Below are 12,616 nucleotides of genomic sequence, written 5' to 3' on the forward strand. Positions count from 1 at the left end.
ACAAGTAAGGTTTGTGTAACCTTCGCCGTCGGAATAGTGCATTTCTGAGTTAAGTGCCTGCCAGCAGGCCTTAGAGACCCCTGTATTGGAACATGTCTGTGAAGGCTTCTTGCAGGCCCCCTATGAAAAGATCATGCCTGATCCTCCAACAGGATTCAGGCAGGGACATATGGAAGAATCCCGTAATGGTTCCACTCGGAGCGCTTCCTTTCGGGAGTGTTCACTTCATTTACAACGTAATCGGCGGCCCCTGAGGCTGCTGCAGAAGGCTGGAACGTTTCCCAGCATGTGCAGACAGCGCCTCCAACCAACGGATGCAAGTGGGAAAGGGAAGGCTGCTCATGGACAAGCGACGAGGTTCCCTGCCACCTCCTTTACACGGGAGTGTGTTTTGGCGCAGGCCTAACTGATCCGGACATCATCTCTGCTGCGGTACCACTTGGCAGCAACGGTGCGCCCCGAGGCATAAGAGCAGCACATGTTTAGTAAGCTTTGTCCCCTTTTTACACAGTAGATGTATTTAAGACACCAGAAATAGTCATAAAAACGTCATCATGGTCACTCTGCTCTTCTCTCTTGTTCTAGAGATGTTCATTCACTTCGCATAGGTGCTTTTAAACTTTACAAAGTTAATTTGCTAAACAAAATGCTTTCTTTGATTTGCACTCTTAGCTTGTTCTAGGTTCCTTATAAATTGGGTTACGAAGCATAAAAAATCGTTAATCCATGTTAATCTGTTGAACATGTTGTATATATTCAGAGGTCTGGCAAGATCTTGATGCTGATAATCTCATAAATCAATGAGATGCATCATTTTCTAGATGTATCTTGAACTCACATTAAGGCTGATGTCTGTTAGAGGACAGTAACTGAGTCCATGACTAAATTTCATCTGTGGGTGGAGAACAAAGTGACTCAGCCACCAAAAGCCAGATTATAATGTGACATGCAGGTGGACTTCGTGCCAAGGATTCACCACCATGGCTAGACAAAAGCCTAGCTCAAAGCATTACATCTGTAACCCCCCCCCCCCCCCTCCCCCCCATCAACACAGCCAGGGTGGTCTTGTCCTAACCCACTGCTTGAGGCACTGGTATATCCATTCCTGACTTTTTTTTGGGGGGGGTGGGGGGTGTTAAGATAACATCTCATGACTTAGGAATAAGGCTCAGTAGTTGAAAGACTACTGAGGAGGTGTTGGAATGCTACATGGTGTTTAGAATGTCTGCTACAAGTCCATTCACACATGGAATATTGAATTACCGCACTGGTGCTGGTAAACTGCTGCTGTGCAGAAAATGCTCCACCAAGAAGAAGACTAACATTTGGGACATTTGAGCACTCACGTAGGCCCGAAATAGTATTTTCTGAATAGATGTTGTGCAGTGTTACCGTGTGTAGGTGTTCTGTGTATGCATGTGTAGGCGCGGTTTGCGCATATCTCGGCGATGCTGTGTGAGGGTGACACATTGTTAGCATGGTCCTGTACAGGAGACAGAATGGAACGCCTTAGTAAGGCTCCCGGGTCCTTCTTTGAAAGAGTGTGCTCAGGCTTTATTGAAAGTGCACGTATATGCTTGCGTGTACGTGAGTTTGCGTGTGTGTGTGTGTACCGGAGGAAGAGAGAAATGTTTTCTATTACGATGACAGAGTGTCTACGAGAGTGGAGAGCAGGAAAGGGAAGCAGAGAGAGAAAGAGAGAAAAATAAAGAGAAAGATATGTAGAGAGAAAAAGATGGATAGATCATCTACGCTGTGCATGCTGCCAAAATAATAAGAAATTAATTAAAAGGAAGATGGCAGTCTCCGCAGAAGGAGTTTGTTTTGCTGTGATGTTTGCACCGAGCCGAGGGTTCTTCTGTCCTGTCGGGGCGGATATAACTGCAGCCAAAAAAACACAGACAGCCCCCCCCCCCACCCCCCCACCCCAACACTCTAGCCAAGAACATATACAGATACTGTTTCCTAACTAGGAGGGTTTTTCGAAACAAATCAGTTAGCTCGATACATGGTTCACTTCTACCCAAATTAATATTTAATATGTTAAGTTGCCAGCCAACCACTATTCACATTCTCAGGTTAAGTGAATGTATGATTTAATTTTGTAAACAGCAATTATGCAGTAATTCATATTGATTCCCGTCATTTTATTTATTTTTAAACATAGCCTAGATGCGCTGAATAAATAATTGGCGCCTGCTTAAATCGATTGTTATTAGGAAGCAAGCTGATGACAAGCTAATTGATGTCTTTTCAATTCATCAGTGCGTTTCATCCGGCTGAGGATTTTGTAATTGATATATGACTCAGTACCGATGGCGGGGAGAACAGCCCAGCGCTTAAAAGAAGAGAAGACAGGAGAAGAGATGAGGAGGATAGATAGGGTGTCTCATAAACATTTATATTTTATCTAAAATGATATTTTTGGGAGAGGCTGAAATGGCAGGTTGTGTTACATTAGTGGTATTCTATACTGGATACCCAAAAAAATAGACAGAGAGACGGAGACAGGGTCTAATACTATGTACCTTTCATTTACTGGCCATTCATCATGTTTTTTAATACATGGACAAAAACATATCCTATGATACAACACTTCTATCCGTGCATGGAACAAGACATCAGATTCCTCATGCAATCAACACCGGACTCACTTATCCAGGCGTTTGAAGCTGTTATTCCCTTTATTTTATTAACGCAGTTCAAACGGCAGGGGTCTTGCGGGTAGGTTTGAGCTACCCTAATAATTGTAATTAGATAAGTGATTTTTCTAATGTACTTTTTGCACACTTTTACACTACTGTCACCTTGCCATATCAGAATTAGGATGAAATCTGTCAGAAAGCTTGAATTAGTCTGAAATCCGTTTTAGAGTTTCATTTATAACGGACAGAATTAGAATATTTATGGAGGAAGCTACATCTGTGTATTATTAGCAAACCAGGCCTCGTTTGCTGTGAGCTTTAGGATTCAGCCGCTTGCCAGTTCTAGACATTTGTCGCGTCCTTTTCCCTGACTCAAATGCTAACTGTAACACGCAAAGGATGCGGACGTCCTGTTCTCAGATCAGCAGGATAAGGCCAAACTGCAAGCCAACTGTAGATAGGGAGAGTGTTCTCCACAGGAGAACCTTCTATTCACCATCCAGCACACATACACATGCAGACAGGGAAGACAAACTTCTCTACTTTAGCCAGTGTGGCAAGGGCTCTAAGCATGTGGTTTGCTGTTTCTCTGACAATTACTCCCAGGTGAGTGACAAGGGATGTTTTTATTTCTACCAACATGGCGGTGGGGGTAGTGATAGTGGAGTGGTAGTTTTGATGGTAGGGGTAGTGGTAATGAGGTGCTAGTTTTGGTGGTAGTTGTGGTGGGGTGGTAGGGGTGGTGGTAGATGGTCTATTTCCTTTTCCTGTATTCCGGGAAAGAGAGGCTGATGGTGTTGGTGTTTTTAACCCTTTTCTTCTGTCTCTGTCTCTTGGGTGGATGTGGTAATAGTAATGGTTCATATTTAGGATTAGATTGCAAACAAATGCACTTAGTTCCCCCAAGCCCCTGCCTCCCTGCACACGTACTGCACATGTACTCTGCTACAAAATGAACAGGCCAGCGTCGCACGCACGCACGCACGCACGCACAGCCAAACAAGCACATAGAGACCTCAGTTAACATTTTGCTGCTGGCAAAATTAAAAAGAAACCAAATTCCTTTCTCTGGCTCTCTTTTTTATGTGTGCTATTTCTGGTTGAGAAATAGAAAAACAGCAATATTTTGTTGTTTAGCTAAGTAACTGCCTTCCTCTGTTGTGCTATGCTCTGTATGGCTTTTAATTTAAGAAAGGATTTATTGCATTTTACAACTGCGTGTTTTGCCTCTTTTATGAAATCATTTTAGAGGAACAAGATGATGTTGGGGTCATATGACTCTGATGGACAGTCAAGGAGGGGACTGTGTGTGTGTGTGTGTGTGTGTGTGTGTGTGTGTGTACCTGTTCATTACATGCTATGGTAAAACAATAACCTAGATTATTTCATGGATTAAATTAATTAATGAAAGTGTGTTAAGAATACGATACAACACATAGTTCAGATGGCACCTGCAATGGTGCTGTAGACTATCACACATCACTGTCATTTTAATCTTGTGCTTGACTCGTGGGCAAAGTCCTGATTTATTTGCTGGTGTTATTTGGTAGGAAGCTTAACTAACAGCTAAACTACCGCTCTGATATTCATCTTTTTGATATTCCCATTTCACTATTTGATATCGAACATCTGGAATTATCGATTCTTTTCAAACCCACGCGATCACGTCTTTGTATGTTTCTGATAGGAGACAGGGTATATATATATATATATATATATATATATATATATATATATATATATATATATATATATATATATAAAGTTATTATATGATTGCAACTGAATGACCAATCATATGTGACTCAATAAACTCCAAAGCCTTGAGGGTCGATCCCGGACAGTCAGCGTATGCGGCGGCACGTAGACCTGCTTACAATTTGGACTAAACCATCAAGACCAACGCGGGGGGAGGGGGGGGGGGGGGATGTAGGCAAACTGACACCAGCACAACTTTCATAGGTTGAAAGAAAACCGGTTAGCGCTAGAAGAGACTTTAAACAAATTTCTGGAATATTTGAAAGGCGATGGATTATATTTAATTGCATATACTTGCAGAGTCTCCGTTTTGTTAAAACGATAAATGGCACATTTCCGGCACACAGAATATGATACCATGTCCCTCGGTGTTTTCGGCGCTTCCTCTCTCCGCGCCGTGAACTACAGCGGCTCTGCCCCAGCAGCGTGGAGATAACTGCTGGGAGAAGCGAGAGCTGTAGGAATTTGGAGGAGTGCCGTTTTGTTTCATATTGCGCAAGATGACTGTTCCGTGTAAGCGATTATTTTCCAAGACACGAGAATAAATAAATAAAGTATGAGATTATATATATATATATATATATATATATATATATATATATATATATATATATATATATTTTTTTTTATTTTTTTTTTTTTTTATTTTTTTTTGTGTGTGTGTGTGTGGGCGTGTATGTGTATAACCTACTAGTGTTCTGCAAAATAAACTAATATTGGCTCTATTCAATTGTTTTGTTAGCCAGTGGCTACTGCAATAGTGTTCCAGCCCGCTTCAATACTATTTGATCCATTTCTATTTATAACAACATGATATTAGCCGGAGTGATATCACCTATCTCTGGTTCTTGAATACATTGTAGAATTTAAAATGTCCACCTGAAACGGTTCGCTTAACAGCCAGCCTTTTTAAAACCTTCATTTTTTTGGGGGGGGGGGACCACCACCACCGTTACCAAAAGCCTGTGTATGATTTTGTGCTCTGGTCTGGGTAGGAGCTTTCTCAAAAGCACCCCTCCCCCAGCCTTTGGCGAAACAGGAACAACTTCTTTGAGAGAGAGAGAGAGAGAGAGAGAGAGAAAAAAGGGCTACACAAGTTTGGGACGTCTTGCAGCAGCCGTGTAGCCTACTTCGTTTTCTAGTCAGGAGCTGAGATTTTTTGCGTTGAGTCTTCGGTTATTCTTTGGATTGCAACCGTGCTTTGGACCGTGTGTGCCCGGGTTCTGGTGGGTTTCTTTGTGAAATGGGTTACTCACCTCGAGGATTATAATTTTGGGAAACTCTCGACTGTGGAATACCTTTTTTTGCAGAGTGGAATTCACAGAGCCCTAATTACGAACTTTTGGTTTCTTTGAAATGGAAACTTAGGGATGGAAAGATATTTACGTGGCGTGTATTCACGATTAAGCGCCTCTGCACGGTAAGATCTGTTTTGCTTTCGCTCCTCCTGAATGTCCTTTTCCTCTTCTCGCTGCCCGGCAGTAAACACGTTTGGCCTTGCTCCCACTGAGGAGAGCAGCCGTGGAGCTAGCTGGGAAGAAATCTTAAACAACTGAGTCGTCGAGATTTCTAAAGTTTGTACATATATATATCCAAAAAACAACGAAACTAACCGGACGTACGTTTACGTGTCAGAGGTTTGCTCTGTGTGTAGTTTCTTTGTGTGAAGGCACAGGTCTTTTTTCCACTTCAGATAGTTTAGCCAAAGTATGCTGCAGCGTTTGCAAATGCTGTAATGGCTGGAGATGCTAAAGGAAGCTCGCTGGTTCCCACCCCGCCGTTTTTCGTTTTTTTTCCCCTTTTTGTCTCCGCTTTTCCACCGCCACACTATTAAGAAAAGAAAACCGATAACACCGCCCCCCCCGCCAACCAAGCAATTCGAGTTAGTTCCGTAAGTTTAAAAGGTGGCTTCGCCTTTAATTAACTGACCAGCCTCGTCGACTTTCCTCGGTTCTTTTTTGTCCCGTTTGGAGAGTCTGTCAGGTTTTCGAGGAAGTTTGTCAGGCCGTCTCTGGATTTTATACTTCCACATTATCGAAGTTCGTGTGACAAAAATGTCACACGAACCGTTTCAAACGATCCCGGACCGGTCGACGCCTATAACGTGTCGTATCTTTGTGTTGTGCGTTGGGCCTGCCTTTAAAACATCGATGTTTTTGTGCACATGGAGCTCTGGTGTCTCGGTGTGTTGGTGTGCTATTGCTAACGCTCCAGTTTACAGGGCTTCGCTGGTTTGTAATGGCCAAACGTACACGTTGGTACGTTTTACTTTCATAAATGGTTGCAGGTTTTTAATCGAATATTGAATGGCGTTAAAGGAAGTTCTGCTGTCACTTGGACGAGTTGGTTGGTTGTGGCTTTTCGAGGAAAGCCCACATGCACTGGGTGTAGTCGTCGGAAGCAGTTCTGCATGTCTTGATTCTTCCTCCGGTCATCGCCTTGGTTTGGTTTCAGAGACACACACACTGACCAGTGGCGAGCTCTGACCTCTTGCCTCATCGGGATCGATCGGGACACTTCGGGAAAGTTTTTGTTGTTGCAGCAGTGCTGTTTTGCTTAAGGAAGTGCAAACTGTAAATGGCTCAAGCGAGGATATTGGCCCTCTTCTAACTGCAACGCTCAGAAGAAGGGACTCGTGTTTTTATTGTAGCTGGCGTGATGTTTTAAATGGCACTGCTGTGGTGAATTCTATGGTAGCTTATGGTAGCACTTTCTACAAAAGTGCGTATTTGGTGCATCCTATTCAAATGTAGTTTGATGTGAGACTTTGTCAATAGGAAGCATACTATACAAGTCTATACTATACATACTATACAAGGCACTATACAAGTCTTCTACTTATTACTCGCATATACACAGAGAGGTAATGGTTATATGATACCCTAGACTTATTACACTGTGCACAGTCTGGTCTAAGTTTAAACAGTCTTTTTAGTAGTAAGTTTAAAGAGCTTCCCTGTTTTGAAGTTGAATGGAATACCCGCTGCACCTATCCACAAAGTGAGTCACATAATTGCAGCCGTAGCTTTTGGTTTTTGAAAATTAGCATGTGGTGGAATACATTGAGCGCATTTGAAAGAAGAAGGTGTTCTGGTTTTCTGTCCTTTGTGCTGGTGTGTGTCCTGCTATTTGGAGTTTGTTTGGCCGGAGCGCCAAACAAAGCTTACTGGGCATTTTTCACACGGCTGTGTACGGCCTGCAATCCAGACAAGGGTAGCGATCTTGGATATTTATTTATTTATTGTTTATGGCCAACAAAACTTGTACATGGGTGCATCTGGATGAATGTAAACTGTCTGGCGTTTTGGGCTGACCTGTTATGGTCACTTCTTTGTCAATTTGTTTGCAATTTTGCTAGTGGTTGAGCTCGGTTAATACCACATCGGGACATTTTTCTTGCACTCTAAATTCCCTTAGATCTTGTCATTGCTGCTGATGTCCAGCAGCACACCAGCAGAGCTGTGTAGAGACTGACCGTGCATTGTTTACCTCCCCCACAGGTTCGTCTGTGGACGTTGTGATCACCTCCTGAGAGAGAGCCTGTGGTCTTCAGCACTCTGAGCGAACCCGGTGCCCACGCCCATACTGGTGTCACCAGCAGGAGGAGAGGCGTGCCTGCACCAGCACACTAAAAGGGGATCTACAGGCAGCCTCTTCAGATGAGGAGGAGCCGGAGATTCTGAGACCTCAGGGTCATCCAAGGTAGGGTAACCGTGGTGGCGTGATCTTTCCTGTAACACGCTCATGTGTTTCCGCATGGGTCTAAACACGACATGTTTACATGCACACAATGTTTGGTAGAGGGGAAAGTACACCATGTGACCGAGTTGTGACATGGATTTGAATGGGAAGCTTAGTAATGTGAGTAAGGCACATTTTTAATAGTGGTTTAATAGTTTTGCATGATGCCCGTTGTGTAAACCGCAAGGCGGTCGGCATTGCTGTGTACCTCTGGGCCATTTTTATTCTCAAGGGCCTTAGTCTTGGGCGACGCATGGCACTGCTGTGATTCAAACCTGAATTTGGTGCGTGGTGCTCAGCTCCGTACCGCTAAACCCCCGTGAGGCCTGGTGGCAAGGTCTGGCACTGGCCGCGTGCGTTCCGGAGAGCCACCTCAAAGATGAGCCCACGGATATTTATTTGCCGAGAAGTCCGCAGGGAAGGGAAGCGTGTATATGGCAAGACACGGTTTTTGCTTGTTTTTCTGACAGTTCCCCTTTAAGTCTCTCGTATGAGGTTAATGTTACGGATTTGATGTCCTGATTTTGGCTGCTGTTACTCTGGACTTTGTAGGCTGAGTGCTGCAGGTTGCGTTTTGTCACAGCGCTTAAATTGCTAAATGGCTCTGATGACGACATTTAATACTAATTTGCAGCATGTATTGGTTCGTTTGTTTAATTGTTAGAAATGGCCCTTTGTGGACGAAAGCGTTCGCGCGTGGCTTTAAGAGGGAGACTTAAAGTAAATCTGCCTGCGTGCGTCTGTGTGTCTCCGGAGGGTCCAGCTCATTTAGTGTTATAGTGTGTTTCTGGAAGACTGCCACTCTGTTAGAATGTCTACGTTTTGAACAGTGTGTGGAAGGAAGGGTCTGCCTGTGTCTGTAGGGTCTGAGGTGTGTGTGTGTGAGACAGTGCAGACGGTCCCTGACTGTAGGTCAGTCCCAAGGCCTCGGCCTCTCCCCTGGCTCCATTCTTTACTGTCTGTCTGTCTGTCTGTCTGTCTGTCTGTCTCTCTCACACACACACACACACGCATACATTTTCTCACCACCTCTCCATTGTTTGAGCTGTAATCACTGCTGCTACTCTCCTGCTTGCGCCATCCTCTGCTAATCATCCTTTATCGGCCTGTCTGTGTGTGTGTCCTGTATCATTATGCTCTGTGTGCAGGAGCTTGCGTGGTTTCCTAGTGATGCTGGACTCTGTTACTTACACGCTCACTCTGATTAGCTGAATCTCTCCCATTCAGGTATTTGTGATTAGTTTGCGGTCAGCGAGTCAGCTCTGCTACAGTTGATAATTAAAGGTGATTATAATTAATGTGTGGGAGGGGAAAGCTTTATTAACCCGCCACCCAGAGAGGAACTCGACTTCCAGCGCTCCGACCCATCGCTTTCAACGACGGATTTCTTTTGTGCGATTTCAGCCATCGTAACTTAAGCCTGACCACACATGGCCAAAGCAGGAAGCGTCTCCGATCGAGCTGGCACCGCGGACGCCAATTAATGAAACCGGCTTATCAGGTCCCATCCGTAACGTGCGTGCTTTAAGGTCGGCGCGAGCACAAATGGCCGGTCACCCGAACGCTAACCGACCCCCTGCCGGCAGAAAGGAGATTCCACCCGCAAAAGGCTGACTCAGGCTTTGAGTGGCTGTCCAGGCTGCGGTGGGGTCACAGGGCTGCAGAAGGGAACAGCTGGAGAGGGGGGAGGGGCCCTATTTGGTGAGGAGTAGGGGGGGCGGAGCCCTAGCCCGGGAGGCGGAGTTTTGGCATCATTACAGAAACTAATGATGTGATCTGTTCTTCATTACACAGTCTGAAAGTGCTGGCCACTCCGGAGTTGACAGATCAGAAACTAATTGGAGTGGGTAAAGAATTTGGTGTTCTGTTTGGGTTTTTTAATGCGCTGTTAATCGAGTGACTGAGTGCGACAAGGTGTGGTGTGTTTTTTAAATCCCGGGTTGTTAACCCCTAAATTGTTAAACGTCAAGGTATTAAGTAAGTGGCAGCTTCCACGAATAATATTTATGTCTTAACTATAGCGGTAGATAGAGTTTTATATAACCATACGTAATTGCCATTAGTTGCACACCAGTGTTTTGACAGTGAAGCACTTTATGAACTGTAACAATCCGTTAATGTTAAATGATTCATTGATGAAGTAACTATCTGGTGCACATGTTCGAGCAAACATCTGTCCAATCAAAAAGGGCGCTCGCTTTTTGTAGCTGGGCTCGTGATTGGTGGGGGTGGTCTCGGCTGACACGGCAATACTGAAAGCTTGCTAACTTGGTTTGGAGGGCGGGGCTCTGGCCCGCGTCGAGGCGGGAAGAGGCAGAGCCTTTCAGACCCGTTAGTTCACCGTTTACCCGTGCTTCTGGGGGATGCTTGGTCTCGAGGTAAAATGATGGCTCAGAGATTTGGGTCCCAGCAGCTGCTTGAGGTTTGAGGGAAGAAGGGGGAGGGGCCGTGGTTTGTTTGTTTGTTTGTTTGTTTTTTCCCGGCGCATCGGCTTACTGGGCAAATCACTGCTGGATTTATTCATTAGACATCACCGGTGAACTTTTAAAAAAAAAAAGTGAGAGTGTTGCTTCATGGAGGTGATGTAATTTGCTGCAATAGACTACAGACTATATCCGGCACCGTAGCCTAATGCAGAATAGGTAAGACTGTAAAACGTCTCAGAATTCAGACAGCTGCTGCGTCCTGTGCCCCCCCCGGGTGAAACATCGAGGGGTTTCACGATGCCCTCTGGTCCAACCAAATCAGAATTACCTTAAGCTCCGTGACGGGTGGAGGAGGAGGGGGGGGGTCTCCGAGTCTCAGCGGCGCTGGGCGGGACGCAAACGAGATAATGGCGAGTGTGAACACTGGCGGCAGCGGCGTGACAGCACGCCCCTGTTCTCTCAGCGGTGACCAACTGACCCGGCCCTGACCCGGCCTCGCCTCGCCTCCGTGCACCACGAGACCATCTGTCCCCCCAACGCATCCTCCTGCCAGAAACACTTCGGTGAAACGGGCGCTGGCATTTATTTTATTTATTTTTTAAATATAATCCGTTCGCCCATACAGAGATGCACTTAATATTCTCACAAACCTACCGCGGGAGTAAACCATTAGTGTTGCAGATGTGTTGCAGATGTACATTTCATACTAAAATTGTAGTAGCTCATTGGCGTAATGTTTAAAAAAAAAAAAACATTTATATGGCATACGGTTTGTACGTGGCCAGTACAAAGCTATAACTGTAAAAAGTGGCATGTACGAATAATATTACAGTATAGGACAGTGTCATGGCCATAATCGGGGGGAGAAAACATATGAAGTTGTGTGCATAAATGAGTTGAGGTGGGGTCTCGGAGTCGTGGGGATCCAGCCGAGAGCAGTCGGTCCTTTTGGCCCCGGTCAGACCGGCAGCTTCTGCATCCATGAGCCTCTCCTTCTGTCTGTATCCCTGTGTTCTTTTGGGAAAGGTTGCTGCGCCTGTTTCTGTCGTAGGGGATTTCATTTGTCCAACTCCACCTTCATCCGTGCCTCCCCTCTCGCAACGATCCTGTTTGCTAACGAGGCAGATTTATCTCATTCTGTGTTCGACACTGGCTCCAATAGAAAAAAGGCCCCGATGGAGTCTTGGCAGGACCGTGTGTGTGTGGGTGTGTGTGTCTGTCTGCCAACCTCTCTGGGTTGTGGAGAGGTCCAGCTGTGCCAGTGTCTTCCCTTCATGCCAGGAGCAGGTTGTGTCACTTCACCAGTGTGCCAGGGAGTGTGTGTGTGTGTGTGTGTGTGTGTGTGTGTGTGTGTGTGTGTGTGTGTGTGTGTGTGAGAGAGACTGCTCGCATGTGTGCACGGTGGTTCTGCCAGCCCACTAAACGGCCCAGGGCTTAACCGGTTCCACCGGACTTAAGCGTGCACCTGCGAGGGCGCCGCGAACCCCGCCGTCCCCGCAAAAGTAGAGGCAGGAAGGAACAGGCCGGATCCCGATCCCAGAGCCGAACTCCGTGCCACCTCGCTGGGCCTCGGCTTTCCTGGCCGTGCCGCCACGCATCCTCTCTGTCGGCAGACACCTCCCCCCCCCCCCCCCCGATGCCTCTTTACGGAAGCGCGCGTGTGTTTTCGCGTGAAGAGCGCTAGTTCAGGAGAGCGAGCATAAAGAGCGTCTGTGGAGTTTGGAGCGAATTTTCAAAGTGAATTAGTCTTTGTGCACGCGCGCATGTGTGAGTGGCATACATATGCACGCCCACAGACACTCTTGCATGCCAGTGCGCGTCTCACCAGCTGGTCGTCTGACATCATGTCCGCGCAGCGCCAGCCCCGGGAGCGCGAGGGAGCGCTACACGAGACCCTCCGACACCCGACCAAACAAAGGCAAGCACCCAGCCAGGAGCATAGCGCCAGGGAGCAGGGGATTGGGGGGGGGGTGGAGGAAGGAAGGAACACTCCTCCTGCTGCCGGGGGTCGACGGGTTCAGCCCGGGCCCATGATGTTCCTCGGCA

At 46.2% G+C, this 12,616-nt stretch overlaps 1 protein-coding gene across 6 annotated transcripts in view; it reads left to right on the top strand.

The window, feature by feature from the left end:
• The window catches only part of bcl9 (BCL9 transcription coactivator), a 67,034-nt gene that overhangs the window by 30,890 nt on the left and 23,528 nt on the right, over positions 1-12,616 (top strand). For 3 of the 6 annotated variants that reach the window (XM_035535127.2, XM_081701056.1, XM_081701057.1), the window contains exon 2: positions 7,904-8,105. The gene's annotated coding sequence lies outside the window, so the exon portion shown is untranslated. Of the gene's footprint in view, positions 1-5,249; positions 5,824-7,903; positions 8,106-12,616 lie in introns of those variants that run through there. The other 3 variants (XM_035535124.2, XM_081701058.1, XM_035535129.2) reach the window with 2 other exon arrangements.

The sequence above is a fragment of the Electrophorus electricus genome, chromosome 18 (assembly GCF_041902795.1).
Source record: "Electrophorus electricus isolate QZ-2024a chromosome 18, ASM4190279v1, whole genome shotgun sequence".
NCBI classification, from domain to species: domain Eukaryota; kingdom Metazoa; phylum Chordata; class Actinopteri; order Gymnotiformes; family Gymnotidae; genus Electrophorus; species Electrophorus electricus.